The sequence below is a fragment of the Oncorhynchus kisutch genome, linkage group LG29 (assembly GCF_002021735.2).
Source record: "Oncorhynchus kisutch isolate 150728-3 linkage group LG29, Okis_V2, whole genome shotgun sequence".
Taxonomy (NCBI): domain Eukaryota; kingdom Metazoa; phylum Chordata; class Actinopteri; order Salmoniformes; family Salmonidae; genus Oncorhynchus; species Oncorhynchus kisutch.
In genome coordinates, this window is record NC_034202.2 from 40,731,986 (window position 1) to 40,754,026 (window position 22,041).

Here is a 22,041-nt window from a genome sequence, read left to right on the forward strand (position 1 = left end):
AGGAGACTTTGGTGAATCCATTGTAGATGTCCAGTGTGTGAGGTGATTTACTTTGTGCAAGGCTTTAGTTGTTAAAAGGGAAACGAGTAACCAACTAGTCAGTGACAACTGTCTTGAGTTTGGCATTTGTGACAATGTCCTGGGACATCCCACAAACGCGTCACCTTCTAACTACGATTGTGTGGCCTGTGAGTGGTATAGAGCGAAATCGATTACATGTACGTGTTCGTGAGAGTCCCAGCATTCCATAGAGGGGTCACAGCAGCTAGCTCTAACCATTCAGTCTATACAGATGTTTTTGTTAGAAGGGTTAAAGCCCAACACTGCAAACTTATGGTTTGTACCAATGCTCCACGTTTTTTCAAAGGTCCAACACACCAGCTCCTCGTTAGTATAGTGGTGAGTATCCCCGCCTGTCACGCGGGAGACCGGGGTTCAATTCCCCGACGGGGAGAAAGGACTGCTTTTTTTAAGGTGAACAATGTAGCTGAGCCCACAAATCGAAACGTATGCTTGGAGATAAAGCTTTATGATACGATTTCCGGCCTTTTCTCAGTATTCCAAGGCATTGGTTGTTCAGTGGTAGAATTCTCGCCTGCCACGCGGGAGGCCCGGGTTCGATTCCCGGCCAATGCAGGATGTTTTGAACATGTAATTTCGTGAAGTATGCAAACCCCTGAGGAAGAAATCTGTGTTCGATTGCCAGGCCAACAGAAATCTCTGTTGTTCTTGGTCGAAATCTCAACTGACTCTTGAAAAATCTCACTTTGCTTTCGTTTTCAGTTTGGACATTCACTCATTCTCAGGAGACTTTGGTGAATCCATTGTAGATGTCCAGTGTGTGAGGTGATTTACTTTGTGCAAGGCTTTAGTTGTTAAAAGGGAAACGAGTAACCAACTAGTCAGTGACAACTGTCTTGAGTTTGGCATTTGTGACAATGTCCTGGGACATCCCACAAACGCGTCACCTTCTAACTACGATTGTGTGGCCTGTGAGTGGTATAGAGCGAAATCGATTACATGTACGTGTTCGTGAGAGTCCCAGCATTCCATAGAGGGGTCACAGCAGCTCTAACCATTCAGTCTATACAGATGTTTTTGTTAGAAGGGTTAAAGCCCAACACTGCAAACTTATGGTTTGTACCAATGCTCCACGTTTTTTCAAAGGTCCAACACACCAGCTCCTCGTTAGTATAGTGGTGAGTATCCCCGCCTGTCACGCGGGAGACCGGGGTTCAATTCCCCGACGGGGAGAAAGGACTGCTTTTTTTAAGGTGAACAATGTAGCTGAGCCCACAAATCGAAACGTATGCTTGGAGATAAAGCTTTATGATACGATTTCCGGCCTTTTCTCAGTATTCCAAGGCATTGGTTGTTCAGTGGTAGAATTCTCGCCTGCCACGCGGGAGGCCCGGGTTCGATTCCCGGCCAATGCAGGATGTTTTGAACATGTAATTTCGTGAAGTATGCAAACCCCTGAGGAAGAAATCTGTGTTCGATTGCCAGGCCAACAGAAATCTCTGTTGTTCTTGGTCGAAATCTCAACTGACTCTTGAAAAATCTCACTTTGCTTTCGTTTTCAGTTTGGACATTCACTCATTCTCAGGAGACTTTGGTGAATCCATTGTAGATGTCCAGTGTGTGAGGTGATTTACTTTGTGCAAGGCTTTAGTTGTTAAAAGGGAAACGAGTAACCAACTAGTCAGTGACAACTGTCTTGAGTTTGGCATTTGTGACAATGTCCTGGGACATCCCACAAACGCGTCACCTTCTAACTACGATTGTGTGGCCTGTGAGTGGTATAGAGCGAAATCGATTACATGTACGTGTTCGTGAGAGTCCCAGCATTCCATAGAGGGGTCACAGCAGCTAGCTCTAACCATTCAGTCTATACAGATGTTTTTGTTAGAAGGGTTAAAGCCCAACACTGCAAACTTATGGTTTGTACCAATGCTCCACGTTTTTTCAAAGGTCCAACACACCAGCTCCTCGTTAGTATAGTGGTGAGTATCCCCGCCTGTCACGCGGGAGACCGGGGTTCAATTCCCCGACGGGGAGAAAGGACTGCTTTTTTTAAGGTGAACAATGTAGCTGAGCCCACAAATCGAAACGTATGCTTGGAGATAAAGCTTTATGATACGATTTCCGGCCTTTTCTCAGTATTCCAAGGCATTGGTTGTTCAGTGGTAGAATTCTCGCCTGCCACGCGGGAGGCCCGGGTTCGATTCCCGGCCAATGCAGGATGTTTTGAACATGTAATTTCGTGAAGTATGCAAACCCCTGAGGAAGAAATCTGTGTTCGATTGCCAGGCCAACAGAAATCTCTGTTGTTCTTGGTCGAAATCTCAACTGACTCTTGAAAAATCTCACTTTGCTTTCGTTTTCAGTTTGGACATTCACTCATTCTCAGGAGACTTTGGTGAATCCATTGTAGATGTCCAGTGTGTGAGGTGATTTACTTTGTGCAAGGCTTTAGTTGTTAAAAGGGAAACGAGTAACCAACTAGTCAGTGACAACTGTCTTGAGTTTGGCATTTGTGACAATGTCCTGGGACATCCCACAAACGCGTCACCTTCTAACTACGATTGTGTGGCCTGTGAGTGGTATAGAGCGAAATCGATTACATGTACGTGTTCGTGAGAGTCCCAGCATTCCATAGAGGGGTCACAGCAGCTCTAGCTAACCATTCAGTCTATACAGATGTTTTTGTTAGAAGGGTTAAAGCCCAACACTGCAAACTTATGGTTTGTACCAATGCTCCACGTTTTTTCAAAGGTCCAACACACCAGCTCCTCGTTAGTATAGTGGTGAGTATCCCCGCCTGTCACGCGGGAGACCGGGGTTCAATTCCCCGACGGGGAGAAAGGACTGCTTTTTTTAAGGTGAACAATGTAGCTGAGCCCACAAATCGAAACGTATGCTTGGAGATAAAGCTTTATGATACGATTTCCGGCCTTTTCTCAGTATTCCAAGGCATTGGTTGTTCAGTGGTAGAATTCTCGCCTGCCACGCGGGAGGCCCGGGTTCGATTCCCGGCCAATGCAGGATGTTTTGAACATGTAATTTCGTGAAGTATGCAAACCCCTGAGGAAGAAATCTGTGTTCGATTGCCAGGCCAACAGAAATCTCTGTTGTTCTTGGTCGAAATCTCAACTGACTCTTGAAAAATCTCACTTTGCTTTCGTTTTCAGTTTGGACATTCACTCATTCTCAGGAGACTTTGGTGAATCCATTGTAGATGTCCAGTGTGTGAGGTGATTTACTTTGTGCAAGGCTTTAGTTGTTAAAAGGGAAACGAGTAACCAACTAGTCAGTGACAACTGTCTTGAGTTTGGCATTTGTGACAATGTCCTGGGACATCCCACAAACGCGTCACCTTCTAACTACGATTGTGTGGCCTGTGAGTGGTATAGAGCGAAATCGATTACATGTACGTGTTCGTGAGAGTCCCAGCATTCCATAGAGGGGTCACAGCAGCTCTAACCATTCAGTCTATACAGATGTTTTTGTTAGAAGGGTTAAAGCCCAACACTGCAAACTTATGGTTTGTACCAATGCTCCACGTTTTTTCAAAGGTCCAACACACCAGCTCCTCGTTAGTATAGTGGTGAGTATCCCCGCCTGTCACGCGGGAGACCGGGGTTCAATTCCCCGACGGGGAGAAAGGACTGCTTTTTTTAAGGTGAACAATGTAGCTGAGCCCACAAATCGAAACGTATGCTTGGAGATAAAGCTTTATGATACGATTTCCGGCCTTTTCTCAGTATTCCAAGGCATTGGTTGTTCAGTGGTAGAATTCTCGCCTGCCACGCGGGAGGCCCGGGTTCGATTCCCGGCCAATGCAGGATGTTTTGAACATGTAATTTCGTGAAGTATGCAAACCCCTGAGGAAGAAATCTGTGTTCGATTGCCAGGCCAACAGAAATCTCTGTTGTTCTTGGTCGAAATCTCAACTGACTCTTGAAAAATCTCACTTTGCTTTCGTTTTCAGTTTGGACATTCACTCATTCTCAGGAGACTTTGGTGAATCCATTGTAGATGTCCAGTGTGTGAGGTGATTTACTTTGTGCAAGGCTTTAGTTGTTAAAAGGGAAACGAGTAACCAACTAGTCAGTGACAACTGTCTTGAGTTTGGCATTTGTGACAATGTCCTGGGACATCCCACAAACGCGTCACCTTCTAACTACGATTGTGTGGCCTGTGAGTGGTATAGAGCGAAATCGATTACATGTACGTGTTCGTGAGAGTCCCAGCATTCCATAGAGGGGTCACAGCAGCTCTAACCATTCAGTCTATACAGATGTTTTTGTTAGAAGGGTTAAAGCCCAACACTGCAAACTTATGGTTTGTACCAATGCTCCACGTTTTTTCAAAGGTCCAACACACCAGCTCCTCGTTAGTATAGTGGTGAGTATCCCCGCCTGTCACGCGGGAGACCGGGGTTCAATTCCCCGACGGGGAGAAAGGACTGCTTTTTTTAAGGTGAACAATGTAGCTGAGCCCACAAATCGAAACGTATGCTTGGAGATAAAGCTTTATGATACGATTTCCGGCCTTTTCTCAGTATTCCAAGGCATTGGTTGTTCAGTGGTAGAATTCTCGCCTGCCACGCGGGAGGCCCGGGTTCGATTCCCGGCCAATGCAGGATGTTTTGAACATGTAATTTCGTGAAGTATGCAAACCCCTGAGGAAGAAATCTGTGTTCGATTGCCAGGCCAACAGAAATCTCTGTTGTTCTTGGTCGAAATCTCAACTGACTCTTGAAAAATCTCACTTTGCTTTCGTTTTCAGTTTGGACATTCACTCATTCTCAGGAGACTTTGGTGAATCCATTGTAGATGTCCAGTGTGTGAGGTGATTTACTTTGTGCAAGGCTTTAGTTGTTAAAAGGGAAACGAGTAACCAACTAGTCAGTGACAACTGTCTTGAGTTTGGCATTTGTGACAATGTCCTGGGACATCCCACAAACGCGTCACCTTCTAACTACGATTGTGTGGCCTGTGAGTGGTATAGAGCGAAATCGATTACATGTACGTGTTCGTGAGAGTCCCAGCATTCCATAGAGGGGTCACAGCAGCTCTAACCATTCAGTCTATACAGATGTTTTTGTTAGAAGGGTTAAAGCCCAACACTGCAAACTTATGGTTTGTACCAATGCTCCACGTTTTTTCAAAGGTCCAACACACCAGCTCCTCGTTAGTATAGTGGTGAGTATCCCCGCCTGTCACGCGGGAGACCGGGGTTCAATTCCCCGACGGGGAGAAAGGACTGCTTTTTTTAAGGTGAACAATGTAGCTGAGCCCACAAATCGAAACGTATGCTTGGAGATAAAGCTTTATGATACGATTTCCGGCCTTTTCTCAGTATTCCAAGGCATTGGTTGTTCAGTGGTAGAATTCTCGCCTGCCACGCGGGAGGCCCGGGTTCGATTCCCGGCCAATGCAGGATGTTTTGAACATGTAATTTCGTGAAGTATGCAAACCCCTGAGGAAGAAATCTGTGTTCGATTGCCAGGCCAACAGAAATCTCTGTTGTTCTTGGTCGAAATCTCAACTGACTCTTGAAAAATCTCACTTTGCTTTCGTTTTCAGTTTGGACATTCACTCATTCTCAGGAGACTTTGGTGAATCCATTGTAGATGTCCAGTGTGTGAGGTGATTTACTTTGTGCAAGGCTTTAGTTGTTAAAAGGGAAACGAGTAACCAACTAGTCAGTGACAACTGTCTTGAGTTTGGCATTTGTGACAATGTCCTGGGACATCCCACAAACGCGTCACCTTCTAACTACGATTGTGTGGCCTGTGAGTGGTATAGAGCGAAATCGATTACATGTACGTGTTCGTGAGAGTCCCAGCATTCCATAGAGGGGTCACAGCAGCTCTAACCATTCAGTCTATACAGATGTTTTTGTTAGAAGGGTTAAAGCCCAACACTGCAAACTTATGGTTTGTACCAATGCTCCACGTTTTTTCAAAGGTCCAACACACCAGCTCCTCGTTAGTATAGTGGTGAGTATCCCCGCCTGTCACGCGGGAGACCGGGGTTCAATTCCCCGACGGGGAGAAAGGACTGCTTTTTTTAAGGTGAACAATGTAGCTGAGCCCACAAATCGAAACGTATGCTTGGAGATAAAGCTTTATGATACGATTTCCGGCCTTTTCTCAGTATTCCAAGGCATTGGTTGTTCAGTGGTAGAATTCTCGCCTGCCACGCGGGAGGCCCGGGTTCGATTCCCGGCCAATGCAGGATGTTTTGAACATGTAATTTCGTGAAGTATGCAAACCCCTGAGGAAGAAATCTGTGTTCGATTGCCAGGCCAACAGAAATCTCTGTTGTTCTTGGTCGAAATCTCAACTGACTCTTGAAAAATCTCACTTTGCTTTCGTTTTCAGTTTGGACATTCACTCATTCTCAGGAGACTTTGGTGAATCCATTGTAGATGTCCAGTGTGTGAGGTGATTTACTTTGTGCAAGGCTTTAGTTGTTAAAAGGGAAACGAGTAACCAACTAGTCAGTGACAACTGTCTTGAGTTTGGCATTTGTGACAATGTCCTGGGACATCCCACAAACGCGTCACCTTCTAACTACGATTGTGTGGCCTGTGAGTGGTATAGAGCGAAATCGATTACATGTACGTGTTCGTGAGAGTCCCAGCATTCCATAGAGGGGTCACAGCAGCTCTAACCATTCAGTCTATACAGATGTTTTTGTTAGAAGGGTTAAAGCCCAACACTGCAAACTTATGGTTTGTACCAATGCTCCACGTTTTTTCAAAGGTCCAACACACCAGCTCCTCGTTAGTATAGTGGTGAGTATCCCCGCCTGTCACGCGGGAGACCGGGGTTCAATTCCCCGACGGGGAGAAAGGACTGCTTTTTTTAAGGTGAACAATGTAGCTGAGCCCACAAATCGAAACGTATGCTTGGAGATAAAGCTTTATGATACGATTTCCGGCCTTTTCTCAGTATTCCAAGGCATTGGTTGTTCAGTGGTAGAATTCTCGCCTGCCACGCGGGAGGCCCGGGTTCGATTCCCGGCCAATGCAGGATGTTTTGAACATGTAATTTCGTGAAGTATGCAAACCCCTGAGGAAGAAATCTGTGTTCGATTGCCAGGCCAACAGAAATCTCTGTTGTTCTTGGTCGAAATCTCAACTGACTCTTGAAAAATCTCACTTTGCTTTCGTTTTCAGTTTGGACATTCACTCATTCTCAGGAGACTTTGGTGAATCCATTGTAGATGTCCAGTGTGTGAGGTGATTTACTTTGTGCAAGGCTTTAGTTGTTAAAAGGGAAACGAGTAACCAACTAGTCAGTGACAACTGTCTTGAGTTTGGCATTTGTGACAATGTCCTGGGACATCCCACAAACGCGTCACCTTCTAACTACGATTGTGTGGCCTGTGAGTGGTATAGAGCGAAATCGATTACATGTACGTGTTCGTGAGAGTCCCAGCATTCCATAGAGGGGTCACAGCAGCTCTAACCATTCAGTCTATACAGATGTTTTTGTTAGAAGGGTTAAAGCCCAACACTGCAAACTTATGGTTTGTACCAATGCTCCACGTTTTTTCAAAGGTCCAACACACCAGCTCCTCGTTAGTATAGTGGTGAGTATCCCCGCCTGTCACGCGGGAGACCGGGGTTCAATTCCCCGACGGGGAGAAAGGACTGCTTTTTTTAAGGTGAACAATGTAGCTGAGCCCACAAATCGAAACGTATGCTTGGAGATAAAGCTTTATGATACGATTTCCGGCCTTTTCTCAGTATTCCAAGGCATTGGTTGTTCAGTGGTAGAATTCTCGCCTGCCACGCGGGAGGCCCGGGTTCGATTCCCGGCCAATGCAGGTTGTTTTGAACATGTAATTTCGTGAAGTATGCAAACCCCTGAGGAAGAAATCTGTGTTCGATTGCCAGGCCAACAGAAATCTCTGTTGTTCTTGGTCGAAATCTCAACTGACTCTTGAAAAATCTCACTTTGCTTTCGTTTTCAGTTTGGACATTCACTCATTCTCAGGAGACTTTGGTGAATCCATTGTAGATGTCCAGTGTGTGAGGTGATTTACTTTGTGCAAGGCTTTAGTTGTTAAAAGGGAAACGAGTAACCAACTAGTCAGTGACAACTGTCTTGAGTTTGGCATTTGTGACAATGTCCTGGGACATCCCACAAACGCGTCACCTTCTAACTACGATTGTGTGGCCTGTGAGTGGTATAGAGCGAAATCGATTACATGTACGTGTTCGTGAGAGTCCCAGCATTCCATAGAGGGGTCACAGCAGCTCTAACCATTCAGTCTATACAGATGTTTTTGTTAGAAGGGTTAAAGCCCAACACTGCAAACTTATGGTTTGTACCAATGCTCCACGTTTTTTCAAAGGTCCAACACACCAGCTCCTCGTTAGTATAGTGGTGAGTATCCCCGCCTGTCACGCGGGAGACCGGGGTTCAATTCCCCGACGGGGAGAAAGGACTGCTTTTTTTAAGGTGAACAATGTAGCTGAGCCCACAAATCGAAACGTATGCTTGGAGATAAAGCTTTATGATACGATTTCCGGCCTTTTCTCAGTATTCCAAGGCATTGGTTGTTCAGTGGTAGAATTCTCGCCTGCCACGCGGGAGGCCCGGGTTCGATTCCCGGCCAATGCAGGATGTTTTGAACATGTAATTTCGTGAAGTATGCAAACCCCTGAGGAAGAAATCTGTGTTCGATTGCCAGGCCAACAGAAATCTCTGTTGTTCTTGGTCGAAATCTCAACTGACTCTTGAAAAATCTCACTTTGCTTTCGTTTTCAGTTTGGACATTCACTCATTCTCAGGAGACTTTGGTGAATCCATTGTAGATGTCCAGTGTGTGAGGTGATTTACTTTGTGCAAGGCTTTAGTTGTTAAAAGGGAAACGAGTAACCAACTAGTCAGTGACAACTGTCTTGAGTTTGGCATTTGTGACAATGTCCTGGGACATCCCACAAACGCGTCACCTTCTAACTACGATTGTGTGGCCTGTGAGTGGTATAGAGCGAAATCGATTACATGTACGTGTTCGTGAGAGTCCCAGCATTCCATAGAGGGGTCACAGCAGCTCTAACCATTCAGTCTATACAGATGTTTTTGTTAGAAGGGTTAAAGCCCAACACTGCAAACTTATGGTTTGTACCAATGCTCCACGTTTTTTCAAAGGTCCAACACACCAGCTCCTCGTTAGTATAGTGGTGAGTATCCCCGCCTGTCACGCGGGAGACCGGGGTTCAATTCCCCGACGGGGAGAAAGGACTGCTTTTTTTAAGGTGAACAATGTAGCTGAGCCCACAAATCGAAACGTATGCTTGGAGATAAAGCTTTATGATACGATTTCCGGCCTTTTCTCAGTATTCCAAGGCATTGGTTGTTCAGTGGTAGAATTCTCGCCTGCCACGCGGGAGGCCCGGGTTCGATTCCCGGCCAATGCAGGATGTTTTGAACATGTAATTTCGTGAAGTATGCAAACCCCTGAGGAAGAAATCTGTGTTCGATTGCCAGGCCAACAGAAATCTCTGTTGTTCTTGGTCGAAATCTCAACTGACTCTTGAAAAATCTCACTTTGCTTTCGTTTTCAGTTTGGACATTCACTCATTCTCAGGAGACTTTGGTGAATCCATTGTAGATGTCCAGTGTGTGAGGTGATTTACTTTGTGCAAGGCTTTAGTTGTTAAAAGGGAAACGAGTAACCAACTAGTCAGTGACAACTGTCTTGAGTTTGGCATTTGTGACAATGTCCTGGGACATCCCACAAACGCGTCACCTTCTAACTACGATTGTGTGGCCTGTGAGTGGTATAGAGCGAAATCGATTACATGTACGTGTTCGTGAGAGTCCCAGCATTCCATAGAGGGGTCACAGCAGCTCTAACCATTCAGTCTATACAGATGTTTTTGTTAGAAGGGTTAAAGCCCAACACTGCAAACTTATGGTTTGTACCAATGCTCCACGTTTTTTCAAAGGTCCAACACACCAGCTCCTCGTTAGTATAGTGGTGAGTATCCCCGCCTGTCACGCGGGAGACCGGGGTTCAATTCCCCGACGGGGAGAAAGGACTGCTTTTTTTAAGGTGAACAATGTAGCTGAGCCCACAAATCGAAACGTATGCTTGGAGATAAAGCTTTATGATACGATTTCCGGCCTTTTCTCAGTATTCCAAGGCATTGGTTGTTCAGTGGTAGAATTCTCGCCTGCCACGCGGGAGGCCCGGGTTCGATTCCCGGCCAATGCAGGATGTTTTGAACATGTAATTTCGTGAAGTATGCAAACCCCTGAGGAAGAAATCTGTGTTCGATTGCCAGGCCAACAGAAATCTCTGTTGTTCTTGGTCGAAATCTCAACTGACTCTTGAAAAATCTCACTTTGCTTTCGTTTTCAGTTTGGACATTCACTCATTCTCAGGAGACTTTGGTGAATCCATTGTAGATGTCCAGTGTGTGAGGTGATTTACTTTGTGCAAGGCTTTAGTTGTTAAAAGGGAAACGAGTAACCAACTAGTCAGTGACAACTGTCTTGAGTTTGGCATTTGTGACAATGTCCTGGGACATCCCACAAACGCGTCACCTTCTAACTACGATTGTGTGGCCTGTGAGTGGTATAGAGCGAAATCGATTACATGTACGTGTTCGTGAGAGTCCCAGCATTCCATAGAGGGGTCACAGCAGCTAGCTCTAACCATTCAGTCTATACAGATGTTTTTGTTAGAAGGGTTAAAGCCCAACACTGCAAACTTATGGTTTGTACCAATGCTCCACGTTTTTTCAAAGGTCCAACACACCAGCTCCTCGTTAGTATAGTGGTGAGTATCCCCGCCTGTCACGCGGGAGACCGGGGTTCAATTCCCCGACGGGGAGAAAGGACTGCTTTTTTTAAGGTGAACAATGTAGCTGAGCCCACAAATCGAAACGTATGCTTGGAGATAAAGCTTTATGATACGATTTCCGGCCTTTTCTCAGTATTCCAAGGCATTGGTTGTTCAGTGGTAGAATTCTCGCCTGCCACGCGGGAGGCCCGGGTTCGATTCCCGGCCAATGCAGGTTGTTTTGAACATGTAATTTCGTGAAGTATGCAAACCCCTGAGGAAGAAATCTGTGTTCGATTGCCAGGCCAACAGAAATCTCTGTTGTTCTTGGTCGAAATCTCAACTGACTCTTGAAAAATCTCACTTTGCTTTCGTTTTCAGTTTGGACATTCACTCATTCTCAGGAGACTTTGGTGAATCCATTGTAGATGTCCAGTGTGTGAGGTGATTTACTTTGTGCAAGGCTTTAGTTGTTAAAAGGGAAACGAGTAACCAACTAGTCAGTGACAACTGTCTTGAGTTTGGCATTTGTGACAATGTCCTGGGACATCCCACAAACGCGTCACCTTCTAACTACGATTGTGTGGCCTGTGAGTGGTATAGAGCGAAATCGATTACATGTACGTGTTCGTGAGAGTCCCAGCATTCCATAGAGGGGTCACAGCAGCTCTAACCATTCAGTCTATACAGATGTTTTTGTTAGAAGGGTTAAAGCCCAACACTGCAAACTTATGGTTTGTACCAATGCTCCACGTTTTTTCAAAGGTCCAACACACCAGCTCCTCGTTAGTATAGTGGTGAGTATCCCCGCCTGTCACGCGGGAGACCGGGGTTCAATTCCCCGACGGGGAGAAAGGACTGCTTTTTTTAAGGTGAACAATGTAGCTGAGCCCACAAATCGAAACGTATGCTTGGAGATAAAGCTTTATGATACGATTTCCGGCCTTTTCTCAGTATTCCAAGGCATTGGTTGTTCAGTGGTAGAATTCTCGCCTGCCACGCGGGAGGCCCGGGTTCGATTCCCGGCCAATGCAGGTTGTTTTGAACATGTAATTTCGTGAAGTATGCAAACCCCTGAGGAAGAAATCTGTGTTCGATTGCCAGGCCAACAGAAATCTCTGTTGTTCTTGGTCGAAATCTCAACTGACTCTTGAAAAATCTCACTTTGCTTTCGTTTTCAGTTTGGACATTCACTCATTCTCAGGAGACTTTGGTGAATCCATTGTAGATGTCCAGTGTGTGAGGTGATTTACTTTGTGCAAGGCTTTAGTTGTTAAAAGGGAAACGAGTAACCAACTAGTCAGTGACAACTGTCTTGAGTTTGGCATTTGTGACAATGTCCTGGGACATCCCACAAACGCGTCACCTTCTAACTACGATTGTGTGGCCTGTGAGTGGTATAGAGCGAAATCGATTACATGTACGTGTTCGTGAGAGTCCCAGCATTCCATAGAGGGGTCACAGCAGCTCTAACCATTCAGTCTATACAGATGTTTTTGTTAGAAGGGTTAAAGCCCAACACTGCAAACTTATGGTTTGTACCAATGCTCCACGTTTTTTCAAAGGTCCAACACACCAGCTCCTCGTTAGTATAGTGGTGAGTATCCCCGCCTGTCACGCGGGAGACCGGGGTTCAATTCCCCGACGGGGAGAAAGGACTGCTTTTTTTAAGGTGAACAATGTAGCTGAGCCCACAAATCGAAACGTATGCTTGGAGATAAAGCTTTATGATACGATTTCCGGCCTTTTCTCAGTATTCCAAGGCATTGGTTGTTCAGTGGTAGAATTCCGCCTGCCACGCGGGAGGCCCGGGTTCGATTCCCGGCCAATGCAGGTTGTTTTGAACATGTAATTTCGTGAAGTATGCAAACCCCTGAGGAAGAAATCTGTGTTCGATTGCCAGGCCAACAGAAATCTCTGTTGTTCTTGGTCGAAATCTCAACTGACTCTTGAAAAATCTCACTTTGCTTTCGTTTTCAGTTTGGACATTCACTCATTCTCAGGAGACTTTGGTGAATCCATTGTAGATGTCCAGTGTGTGAGGTGATTTACTTTGTGCAAGGCTTTAGTTGTTAAAAGGGAAACGAGTAACCAACTAGTCAGTGACAACTGTCTTGAGTTTGGCATTTGTGACAATGTCCTGGGACATCCCACAAACGCGTCACCTTCTAACTACGATTGTGTGGCCTGTGAGTGGTATAGAGCGAAATCGATTACATGTACGTGTTCGTGAGAGTCCCAGCATTCCATAGAGGGGTCACAGCAGCTCTAACCATTCAGTCTATACAGATGTTTTTGTTAGAAGGGTTAAAGCCCAACACTGCAAACTTATGGTTTGTACCAATGCTCCACGTTTTTTCAAAAGTGCAACACACCACCTCCTCGTTAGTATAGTGGTGAGTATCCCCACCTGTCACGCGGGAGACCGGGGTTCAATACCCCGACGGGGAGAAAGGACTGCTTTTTTTAGGGTGAACAATGTAGCTGAGCCCACAAATCGAAACATATGCTTGGAGATAAAGCTTTATGATACGATTTCCGGCCTTTTCTCAGTATTCCAAGGCATTGGTTGTTCAGTGGTAGAATTCTCGCCTGCCACGCGCGAGGCCCGGGTTCGATTCCCGGCCAATGCAGGATCTTTTGAACATGTAATTTCGTGAAGTATGCAAACCCCTGAGGAAGAAATCTGTGTTCGATTGCCAGGCCAACAGAAATCTCTGTTGGTCTTGGTCGAAATCTCAACTGACTCTTGAAAATCTCACTTTGCTTTCGTTTTCAGTTTGGACATTCACTCATTCTCAGGAGACTTTGGTGAATCCATTGTAGATGTCCAGTGTGTGAGGTGATTTACTTTGTGCAAGGCTTTAGTTGTTAAAAGCGAAACGAGTAACCAACTAGTCAGTGACAACGGTCTTGAGTTTGGCATTTGTGACAATGTCCTGGGACATCACCTTCTAACTACGATTGTGTGGCCTGTGAGTGGTATAGAGCGAAATCGATTACATGTACGTGTTCGTGAGAGTCCCAGCATTCCATAGAGGGGTCACAGCAGCTCTAACCATTCAGTCTATACAGATGTTTTTGTTAGAAGGGTTAAAGCCCAACACTGCAAACTTATGGTTTGTACCAATGCTCCACGTTTTTTCAAAGGTCCAACACACCAGCTCCTCGTTAGTATAGTGGTGAGTATCCCCGCCTGTCACGCGGGAGGCCGGGGCTCAATTTCCCGACAGGGAGAAAGGACTGCTTTTTTTAGGGTGAACAAAACACAGGTGGGAAAAGGCTGTAACGGCGTTCTTCGTTTGTTGAAAGAGAGTCGGACCGAAATGCAGCGTGGTGGTTACTCATGTCTTTAATGAAGAAAAAGTGACGATACATGAAATAACTAATAAATACGAAAACAACAAACGGAACGTGAAACCTAATTACAGCCTATCTGGTGAAACTACACAGAGACAGGAACAATCACCCACGAAATACAAAGTGAAACTCAGGCTACCTAAATACGGTTCCCAATCAGAGGCAACGAGAATCACCTGACTCCAGATTGAGAACCGCCTCAGGCAGCCAAGCCTAACTAGACACACCCCTAAACATAGCAATCCCAAATCCTATAAAACCCCAATACGAAACCAAACACATAAACCCGTGTCACACCCTGGCCTAACCAAAATATATAACGAAAACACAAAACACTATGACCTAGGCGTGACAGAACCCCCCCCCCCCCCCCCCAAGGTGCGGACTCCCGGACGCACCTCAAAACCATAGGGAGGGTCCGGGTGGGCATCTGTCCTTGGTGGCGGCTCCGGCTCGGGACGTGGACCCCACTTCATTAATGTCCTAGTTCCTCCCCTTCGCGTCCTGGGATAATCCACCCTCGCCGCCGACCATGGCCTAATAGTCCTCACCCAGAACCCCACAGAACTGAGGAGCAGCTCTTGACTGAGGGGCATCTCGGGACTGAGGGACAGCTCGGGACTGAGGGGCAGCTCGGGACTGAGGGGCAGCTCGGGACTGAGGGGTAGCTCGGGACTGAGGGGCAGCTCGGGACTGAGGGGCAACTCGGGACTGAGGGGCAACTCGGGACTGAGGGGCAGCTTGGGACTGAGGCAGCTCGGGACTGAGGGGCAGCTCGGAACTGAGGGGCAGCCCGGAACTGAGGGGCAGCCCGGAACAGAGGGGAAGCCCAGTACTGAGAGGAAGCCCAGTACTGAGAGGAAGCCCAGTACTGAGAGGAAGCCCAGTACTGAGAGGAAGCCCAGTACTGAGAGGAAGCCCAGTACTGAGATGAAGCTCAGGTAGGTAGTAGGCTCCGGTAGATCCTGGCTGGCTGGCAGATCTGGAAGATTCAGGTTGACTAGCAGATCTGGAAGATTCTGGTTGACTAGCAGATCTGGAAGATTCTGGTTGACAGGCTGATCTGGAAGAATCTGGTTGACTGGCAGATCTAGAAGATCATGGCTGACTGGCGGATCTAGCTGCTCTATGCAGACTGACAGCTCTGACTGCTCCATGCAGGCTGACAGCTCCTTGCAGACTGGCAGCTCTGGCTGCTTCATGCAGACTGACAGCTCTGACTGCTCCATGCAGGCTGACAGCACCCTGCAGACTGGCAGCTCCTTGCAGACTGACAGCTCTGACTGCTCCATGCAGGCTGACATCTCCTTGCAGACTGACAGCTCCTTGCAGACTGACAGCTCCTTGCAGACTGGCCGCTCCTTGCAGACTGGCAGCTCCTTGCAGACTGCCAGCTCCTTGCAGACTGACAGCTCCTTGCAGACTGGCAGCTCCTTGCAGACTGACAGCTCTGGCTGCTTCATGCAGACTGACAGCTCTGACTGCTCCATGCAGGCTGACAGCACCTTGCAGACTGGCCGCTCCTTGCAGACTGGCAGCTCCTTGCAGACTGGCAGCTCCTTGCAGACTGGCAGCTCCTTGCAGACTGACAGCTCCTTGCAGACTGACATCTCTGGCTGCTTCATGCAGACTGACAGCTCTGACTGCTCCATGCAGGCTGACAGCACCCTGCAGACTGGCAGCTCCTTGCAGACTGACAGCTCCTTGCAGACTGACAGCTCCCTGCAGACTGGCAGCTCAGGCTGCTTGATGCAGGCAGGAGGCTCCGGCAGCGCAGGAGAGGAGAAAGTCTCTGGCTGCGCTAAACAGGCGGGAGACTCCAGCAGCGCAGGAGAGGAGAAAGGCTCCGACAGCGCTGGAGAGGCGGGAGACTCCGACAGCGCAGGAGGGCAGGAAGGCTCTGGCTGTGCTGAACAGGCGGGAGACTCCGACAGCGCAGGAGGGGAGAAAGGCTCCGACAGCGCTGGAGAGGCGGGAGACTCCGACAGCGCAGGAGGGTAGGAAGGCTCTGGCTGTGCTGAACAGGCGGGAGACTCCGACAGCGCAGGAGGGGAGAAAGGCTCCGACAGCGCAGGAGAGGCGAGGCGCACTGTAGGCCTGATGCGTGTTGCGGGCACTGGTGATACTGGAGCGAGGACACACACAGGAAGCCTGGTGCGGGGAGCTGCTACCGGAGGACTGGTGTGTGGAGGTGGCTCTGGATAGACCGGACCGTGCAGGCGCACTGGAGCTCTTGAGCACCGAGCCTGCCCAAGCTTACCTGGCTCGATGCCCACTCTAGCCCGGCCAATACGAAGGGCTGGTATGAACCGCACCGGGCTATGCACCTGCACTGGAAACACCGTGCGCTCCATAGCATAACACGGTGTCTGCCCGGTCTCTCTAGCCCACCGGAAAGCACAGGGAGTTTGCGCAGGTCTCCTACCTGGCATAGCCATACTCCCTGTAAGCCCCCCCCCCCCAATAATTTTTCTGGGTTGCTTCTCGGGCTTCCTTGCCAACCGTGTTCCCTCGTATCGGCTCCTATCTCCTGCTGCCTCTGCTTCCTCCTTGGGGCGGCGATATTCACCAGGCTGAGCCCAGGGTCCTCTTCCGTCTAATATCATCTCCCAAGACCAGAAGTCCTTATATCGCTGCTCCTCACGATTAACAGGGAGAGTTGGCTCAGGTCTGACACCTGACTCATCCACTCTCCCTCTGAGCCCCCCCCCCCCCAATACATTTTTTGGGGTGACTTTCGGGTTTCGCTCTGCGCCGCCGTGTTTTCCTTTTCGACTCCATTCGCCTATAGCCTTCGTCGCACTGATCTAGCGAATCCCAGGCGGGCTCCTGCACTCTCTCTGGGTCGCCGCCCACCTGTCGATTTCTTCCCACGTCGTATACTCCATGCCATTGCTGTCCATAACGTCCTCCTTTCGCTTTTCCTGCCTGTTACCACGCCGCTGTGGTGGGTGATTCTGTAACGGAGTTCTTCGTTTGTTGAAAGAGAGTCGGACCGAAATGCAGCGTGGTGGTTACTCATGTCTTTAATGAAGAAAAAGTGACGATACATGAAATAACTAATAAATACGAAAACAACAAACGGAACGTGAAACCTAATTACAGCCTATCTGGTGAAACTACACAGAGACAGGAACAATCACCCACGAAATACAAAGTGAAACTCAGGCTACCTAAATACGGTTCCCAATCAGAGGCAACGAGAATCACCTGACTCCAGATTGAGAACCGCCTCAGGCAGCCAAGCCTAACTAGACACACCCCTAAACATAGCAATCCCAAATCCTATAAAACCCCAATACGAAACCAAACACATAAACCCATGTCACACCCTGGCCTGACCAAAATATATAACGAAAACACAAAACACTATGACCAAGGCGTGACAAAGGCTACCTAAGTATGATTCTCAATCAGAGACAACGAACGACACCTGCCTCTGATTGAGAACCATACTAGGCCAAATTAATAGAAAAAATAACATACATTACCCACCCCAACTCACGCCCTGACCAACCTAAAACAAAGACATAACAAAGGAACTAAGGTCAGAACGTGACAATGTTTTTAAGTGTAGATGTTCCATCAGTGGCTTGTAAGCAATGCTAAGTGTGTTTATGTTCATTAACGGTCAATTACTGTGAGACCACCAGTTATCTGCTTGACAATCATTGGCTGACAAAATTTTATGACCGCCAGAGCCCTAGTTGTGACCAACTATAATCACCAATTTGACAAAAGTGCTCATCTCAAGCGCAACCATTCAGATTAGCACTTCGCAAGACTTTGCTCTTACACAGTCATACAGAGTATCTGCGCATATGCACAGGTGCACTTTGTTCTGCTAATTGTAGCTACTGGACCAAGACAGCTTCATCACTCCTGGTTGTTTGCGGATATTAGCCCACTACTACTGTTTACTTTGTGCATCTACGTCATCTTGCTGAGTCTACCTTGAAACCTAACCCAACCAATGACCCATCATCTTATGCATTACTGCCAAGTGACATGCCAAATAACACAAAAACTATACAATACATACCGTAAATGGCTCAAATCCTTCCACGCATAGACTACTTTCTGTCCCTAACACTAAAACTGAATGTAAACTGAAATAAAAACAATTTAAAACATAAATCTTAAAACTAATAGAAATAAAAACATATGAAACAAAACAATGAAATCATTCCTCCAAATGTCAAATGTTAAGTTAAGTGTTATTGTTTGGGATTGCTTAACTAGTCGAGGCTCTCAACTCTTGACGTTTTCTTTCCTAGTTACAAAATAGTGTGCTTTCTGGAGTGTGACAAATAGAACCAGCCTGGAGACCACAGCTCAGTGAGCTGTCCAACACTGCAATATTATGGCATTAATATTTACTGTCTAATGTTTTTCAAACTGCTGGTCAGACAGATGGCTCTAAAACCAACGCTGGGTCCCGGACAAGCAGCGCTAGCTCAGAGGGAATTTCATTCCCATCGGAGCGACTGGTCTGGGATAAGCCGGAATGCCGCACATTTTCAATTAACTTCACTTCACTGGAAATGTACCACAGACCTTGAAAATACTTGAAAAGTGCTTAATTAAAACCTCTTAAGGATCAAACACTTTTTTTCCATTTTCACTGAGATTGACACACCCAAATCTAACTGCCTGTAGCTCAGGACTTGAAGCAAGGATATGCATATACTTGATACCATTTCAAAGGAAACACATTGAAGTTTGTGGAAATGTGAAATGTTCAAGTTCATAACTGTGCACTCTCCTCAAACAATAGCATGGTATTCTTTCATTGTAATAGCTACTGTAAATTGGACAGTGCAATTAGATTAACAAGAGTTTAAGCTTTCTGCCAATTACAGATATTTCTACGTCATGGGAAATGTTTCTGTTACCTACAACCTCATACTAATCGCATTAGCCTACTTCAGCTCAACCGTCCCGTGGGGGACCCACCAATCCCGAAGAGGTTGTGAAAAGACAAGAAGAATGGTTTTAATTGTAGCACTTTCCTTTTCATTTAAAGCAGGTTGTACAGGTCTAATAACATTGTAATAACAGGTTATACGGGTGTAGTAGTAGTTAAAACCTAGCTAATAGGCTTATGGGAAGACTTGTCATGACACAATCAATTAATTGAACATTACCAATATCGTCAACACACGTTGACAGAATTTGACAGAAAACACAATCATGACTTGACAGGACCTTTAGAAAAAGACAGAAATGACAAGGCCAAACATAACCTAGACTCATAGACAACCCATGTGTCACGGCCGTCCTCCTCTTCATCTGAAGAGGAGAGGCGAGAAGGATCGGACCAAAATGCGGCGTCGTAAGTGTCCATGGTAAATCTTTAATAAAGCAAGTACTGACACTGTATACAAAACAATAAACAAATGACGACCGTGAAGCTACAACATAGACAATCACCCACAAACAAACAGTGCAACCCAGGCTACCTAAGTATGATTCTCAATCAGAGACAACTAATGACACCTGCCTCTGATTGAGAACCATACTAGGCCGAAACATAGAAATACCCAAATCATAGAAAAACAAACATAGACTGCCCACCCAACTCACGCCCTGACCATCCTAAATAAATACAAAACAAAGGAAATAAAGGTCAGAACGTGACACCATGGACAGTTACCCTGTAAAGCAAACTTTGAATTTGAATTTGTACAACTCAACCATCCAATTTGCACATTCTGCAGAAGCATCATGAAATGTCCCTATGTATAACTAGAAATCAATACAATAATCAGATTTTAAAACATTAGTTGCATTCTTCGTCTCATCGTCTGTAGTGCAGCATTGACATTTAGGATAATTATCAGCACACGTTAATCATAAATATGAATCAGACTAAATATAAAATGCCAATTTGAACAACCCGTGTTGGCCCATGGTCTTAAGACGGATGACCGTCAGTGTGACTGTGACTGATAAATCCTTATCATGTTGCCTTTTTCCACATTTTGTTACAGCCTTATTCTAAAATGGAAGAACAACCATATCTGCAGCACTCCACCAATTAGGGCTTTATGGTAGAGTGGCCAGACGGAGCCACTCCTCAGTAAAAGGCACATGACAGCCCTCTTGGAGTTTGCCAAAAGGCACCTAAAGGACTCTCAGACCATGGGAAACAAGATTCTCTGGTTTGATGAAACCAAGACTGATCTCTTTGGCCTGAATGCCAAGCTTCACGTCTGGAGAAAACCTGGCACCAACCCTACCGTAAAAATGCTGTGTGGATGTTTTTCAGCAACAGAGCGATCCTGCTCCTGAGCACTCAGGATCTCAGACTGGGGCGAAGGTTCACCTTCCAACAGGACAACAACCCTAAGCACACAACCAAGACAACGTAGGAGTGGCTTCGGGACAAATCGCCGAATGTCCTTGAGTGGCCCAGGCAGAGGCCAAACTTGAACCAGATTGAACATCTCTGGAGACACCTGAAAATCCCATCTAACCTGACAGAGCTTGAGAGGATCTGCAGAGAAGAATGGGAGAAACTCCCAAATACAGGTGTGAAGGTGTGCTTGTAGCGTCATACCCAAGAAGACTCGAGGCTGTAATCGCTGCCAAAGGAGCTTCAACAAAGTACTGAGTAAAGGGTCTGAATACTTATGTAAATGTAATATTTCACATATATTTTGAATTGAAAACCTGTTTTTGTTTTATCAGTATGGGGTATTGTGTGTAGATTGATGAGGGGGGGGGGGGGGGGGGGGGGGGGGGAGTAATTCAGTCCATTCTAGAATAAGGCTGTAACTTCACAAAATGTGGAAAAAGTCAAAGGGTCGGAATACCTTCCGAATGCACTGTGTGTGTGTGTGTGTGTGTGTGTGTGTGTGTGTGTGTGTGTGTGTGTGTGTGTGTGTGTGTGTGTGTGTGTGTGTGTGTGTGTGTGTGTGTGTGTGTGAAACACACACATTCGGGGAACAGATGGGGCAGGTGAAGCAAGGCTCCTGTGCCTGAGGAGCTGTAACGTGATGCTGTGCAGCAGTGTGACGCCCACAGCCGCCCCGGGCACTATTTACCCGCTATCCAGCACGTGGCGTGCTTTCAGAACCTTCCACAGCCTGGCACAGACACGAGCCCCGTGCCATCGGTCTCTTAGTGCCTAGGGCCAGACTCCATACAACCCCCCCTTTTCAAACCCTCTCCCCCTGCTGTACGCCAGCCTCCTCTGCACCCTCCTTGCCACCTTCATCAACCCCCTCCTTCCCTAAGGAGTGAAGACGCACGGGGCAACAGTTATGTGATGGTTGCGTGTTAGTTTGGAGCATTGTGAGGACTGCAGTGAGGATCTTGTTGAAGTAGTAGGGAGTGATGACTCACTGAGGAGACAGATGCTATCCTGTAGACATAGAGATACTTTCTGTAATTTAACTTGGTACTGTTACTTTTATTCAATACTGTTAAAGTTAGGCCCCCCTGTTAGGCCTCTCTGAGTTTAACCTGATCACATGACCTTCCCATGCAACAATCCCAAGATCTGTGTTACAAACGGTGCATCTCTGAATGCATCCCCACCTCCTAATCTCACGTCTCTCTCGGTCCAACAGACTACACATCACTGACACAAATTTATGCTCCAGCCAGTCACTGATCAGTGTCTCAATCCTCCTAACACATGGATCCTGACAACAAATTGACCTGTACTAATCACCTGTGGCTCTGGCTTGCTTCTCTCTGTAATGAAGAGGGTGTGCCTCTCATCCCAATATATCTACTGTATCTAGCAGCTACATATAATTGTTAAATGATTTTCCATCTTAAAAATGTTGAATAAGCAAAGTATTTGATTTCTGGTGAAACAGGTGAAAATGGGTATTAGAAAACATCTAGCAGAAAA

At 46.6% G+C, this 22,041-nt stretch overlaps 34 non-coding genes across 34 annotated transcripts; all 34 read left to right on the forward strand.

The window, feature by feature from the left end:
• The first annotated feature begins 382 nt into the window (after nucleotides 1-382).
• On the forward strand, nucleotides 383-454 carry trnad-guc (transfer RNA aspartic acid (anticodon GUC)). The gene has a single exon. It is a non-coding gene; the product is annotated as a tRNA-Asp (tRNA).
• Nucleotides 455-565: 111 nt separating this feature from the next.
• trnag-gcc (transfer RNA glycine (anticodon GCC)) lies at nucleotides 566-636 on the forward strand. The gene has a single exon. It is a non-coding gene; the product is annotated as a tRNA-Gly (tRNA).
• Nucleotides 637-1,182: 546 nt separating this feature from the next.
• On the forward strand, nucleotides 1,183-1,254 carry trnad-guc (transfer RNA aspartic acid (anticodon GUC)). The gene has a single exon. It is a non-coding gene; the product is annotated as a tRNA-Asp (tRNA).
• Nucleotides 1,255-1,365: 111 nt separating this feature from the next.
• Nucleotides 1,366-1,436, forward strand: trnag-gcc (transfer RNA glycine (anticodon GCC)). Its single transcript has one exon. It is a non-coding gene; the product is annotated as a tRNA-Gly (tRNA).
• Nucleotides 1,437-1,986: 550 nt separating this feature from the next.
• On the forward strand, nucleotides 1,987-2,058 carry trnad-guc (transfer RNA aspartic acid (anticodon GUC)). The gene has a single exon. It is a non-coding gene; the product is annotated as a tRNA-Asp (tRNA).
• A 111-nt stretch (nucleotides 2,059-2,169) lies between these two features.
• Nucleotides 2,170-2,240, forward strand: trnag-gcc (transfer RNA glycine (anticodon GCC)). Its single transcript has one exon. It is a non-coding gene; the product is annotated as a tRNA-Gly (tRNA).
• Nucleotides 2,241-2,790: 550 nt separating this feature from the next.
• Nucleotides 2,791-2,862, forward strand: trnad-guc (transfer RNA aspartic acid (anticodon GUC)). Its single transcript has one exon. It is a non-coding gene; the product is annotated as a tRNA-Asp (tRNA).
• Nucleotides 2,863-2,973: 111 nt separating this feature from the next.
• On the forward strand, nucleotides 2,974-3,044 carry trnag-gcc (transfer RNA glycine (anticodon GCC)). Its single transcript has one exon. It is a non-coding gene; the product is annotated as a tRNA-Gly (tRNA).
• A 546-nt stretch (nucleotides 3,045-3,590) lies between these two features.
• Nucleotides 3,591-3,662, forward strand: trnad-guc (transfer RNA aspartic acid (anticodon GUC)). Its single transcript has one exon. It is a non-coding gene; the product is annotated as a tRNA-Asp (tRNA).
• A 111-nt stretch (nucleotides 3,663-3,773) lies between these two features.
• trnag-gcc (transfer RNA glycine (anticodon GCC)) lies at nucleotides 3,774-3,844 on the forward strand. Its single transcript has one exon. It is a non-coding gene; the product is annotated as a tRNA-Gly (tRNA).
• Nucleotides 3,845-4,390: 546 nt separating this feature from the next.
• trnad-guc (transfer RNA aspartic acid (anticodon GUC)) lies at nucleotides 4,391-4,462 on the forward strand. Its single transcript has one exon. It is a non-coding gene; the product is annotated as a tRNA-Asp (tRNA).
• A 111-nt stretch (nucleotides 4,463-4,573) lies between these two features.
• On the forward strand, nucleotides 4,574-4,644 carry trnag-gcc (transfer RNA glycine (anticodon GCC)). Its single transcript has one exon. It is a non-coding gene; the product is annotated as a tRNA-Gly (tRNA).
• A 546-nt stretch (nucleotides 4,645-5,190) lies between these two features.
• On the forward strand, nucleotides 5,191-5,262 carry trnad-guc (transfer RNA aspartic acid (anticodon GUC)). Its single transcript has one exon. It is a non-coding gene; the product is annotated as a tRNA-Asp (tRNA).
• Nucleotides 5,263-5,373: 111 nt separating this feature from the next.
• trnag-gcc (transfer RNA glycine (anticodon GCC)) lies at nucleotides 5,374-5,444 on the forward strand. Its single transcript has one exon. It is a non-coding gene; the product is annotated as a tRNA-Gly (tRNA).
• A 546-nt stretch (nucleotides 5,445-5,990) lies between these two features.
• On the forward strand, nucleotides 5,991-6,062 carry trnad-guc (transfer RNA aspartic acid (anticodon GUC)). Its single transcript has one exon. It is a non-coding gene; the product is annotated as a tRNA-Asp (tRNA).
• A 111-nt stretch (nucleotides 6,063-6,173) lies between these two features.
• Nucleotides 6,174-6,244, forward strand: trnag-gcc (transfer RNA glycine (anticodon GCC)). The gene has a single exon. It is a non-coding gene; the product is annotated as a tRNA-Gly (tRNA).
• A 546-nt stretch (nucleotides 6,245-6,790) lies between these two features.
• On the forward strand, nucleotides 6,791-6,862 carry trnad-guc (transfer RNA aspartic acid (anticodon GUC)). Its single transcript has one exon. It is a non-coding gene; the product is annotated as a tRNA-Asp (tRNA).
• A 111-nt stretch (nucleotides 6,863-6,973) lies between these two features.
• trnag-gcc (transfer RNA glycine (anticodon GCC)) lies at nucleotides 6,974-7,044 on the forward strand. The gene has a single exon. It is a non-coding gene; the product is annotated as a tRNA-Gly (tRNA).
• A 546-nt stretch (nucleotides 7,045-7,590) lies between these two features.
• trnad-guc (transfer RNA aspartic acid (anticodon GUC)) lies at nucleotides 7,591-7,662 on the forward strand. Its single transcript has one exon. It is a non-coding gene; the product is annotated as a tRNA-Asp (tRNA).
• Nucleotides 7,663-7,773: 111 nt separating this feature from the next.
• trnag-gcc (transfer RNA glycine (anticodon GCC)) lies at nucleotides 7,774-7,844 on the forward strand. The gene has a single exon. It is a non-coding gene; the product is annotated as a tRNA-Gly (tRNA).
• A 546-nt stretch (nucleotides 7,845-8,390) lies between these two features.
• Nucleotides 8,391-8,462, forward strand: trnad-guc (transfer RNA aspartic acid (anticodon GUC)). The gene has a single exon. It is a non-coding gene; the product is annotated as a tRNA-Asp (tRNA).
• Nucleotides 8,463-8,573: 111 nt separating this feature from the next.
• On the forward strand, nucleotides 8,574-8,644 carry trnag-gcc (transfer RNA glycine (anticodon GCC)). The gene has a single exon. It is a non-coding gene; the product is annotated as a tRNA-Gly (tRNA).
• A 546-nt stretch (nucleotides 8,645-9,190) lies between these two features.
• Nucleotides 9,191-9,262, forward strand: trnad-guc (transfer RNA aspartic acid (anticodon GUC)). Its single transcript has one exon. It is a non-coding gene; the product is annotated as a tRNA-Asp (tRNA).
• A 111-nt stretch (nucleotides 9,263-9,373) lies between these two features.
• trnag-gcc (transfer RNA glycine (anticodon GCC)) lies at nucleotides 9,374-9,444 on the forward strand. Its single transcript has one exon. It is a non-coding gene; the product is annotated as a tRNA-Gly (tRNA).
• Nucleotides 9,445-9,990: 546 nt separating this feature from the next.
• On the forward strand, nucleotides 9,991-10,062 carry trnad-guc (transfer RNA aspartic acid (anticodon GUC)). Its single transcript has one exon. It is a non-coding gene; the product is annotated as a tRNA-Asp (tRNA).
• Nucleotides 10,063-10,173: 111 nt separating this feature from the next.
• trnag-gcc (transfer RNA glycine (anticodon GCC)) lies at nucleotides 10,174-10,244 on the forward strand. Its single transcript has one exon. It is a non-coding gene; the product is annotated as a tRNA-Gly (tRNA).
• A 550-nt stretch (nucleotides 10,245-10,794) lies between these two features.
• On the forward strand, nucleotides 10,795-10,866 carry trnad-guc (transfer RNA aspartic acid (anticodon GUC)). The gene has a single exon. It is a non-coding gene; the product is annotated as a tRNA-Asp (tRNA).
• A 111-nt stretch (nucleotides 10,867-10,977) lies between these two features.
• On the forward strand, nucleotides 10,978-11,048 carry trnag-gcc (transfer RNA glycine (anticodon GCC)). The gene has a single exon. It is a non-coding gene; the product is annotated as a tRNA-Gly (tRNA).
• A 546-nt stretch (nucleotides 11,049-11,594) lies between these two features.
• Nucleotides 11,595-11,666, forward strand: trnad-guc (transfer RNA aspartic acid (anticodon GUC)). The gene has a single exon. It is a non-coding gene; the product is annotated as a tRNA-Asp (tRNA).
• Nucleotides 11,667-11,777: 111 nt separating this feature from the next.
• On the forward strand, nucleotides 11,778-11,848 carry trnag-gcc (transfer RNA glycine (anticodon GCC)). The gene has a single exon. It is a non-coding gene; the product is annotated as a tRNA-Gly (tRNA).
• A 546-nt stretch (nucleotides 11,849-12,394) lies between these two features.
• Nucleotides 12,395-12,466, forward strand: trnad-guc (transfer RNA aspartic acid (anticodon GUC)). The gene has a single exon. It is a non-coding gene; the product is annotated as a tRNA-Asp (tRNA).
• A 111-nt stretch (nucleotides 12,467-12,577) lies between these two features.
• On the forward strand, nucleotides 12,578-12,647 carry trnag-gcc (transfer RNA glycine (anticodon GCC)). The gene has a single exon. It is a non-coding gene; the product is annotated as a tRNA-Gly (tRNA).
• Nucleotides 12,648-13,193: 546 nt separating this feature from the next.
• On the forward strand, nucleotides 13,194-13,265 carry trnad-guc (transfer RNA aspartic acid (anticodon GUC)). The gene has a single exon. It is a non-coding gene; the product is annotated as a tRNA-Asp (tRNA).
• Nucleotides 13,266-13,376: 111 nt separating this feature from the next.
• Nucleotides 13,377-13,447, forward strand: trnag-gcc (transfer RNA glycine (anticodon GCC)). Its single transcript has one exon. It is a non-coding gene; the product is annotated as a tRNA-Gly (tRNA).
• Nucleotides 13,448-22,041: the final 8,594 nt, after the last annotated feature.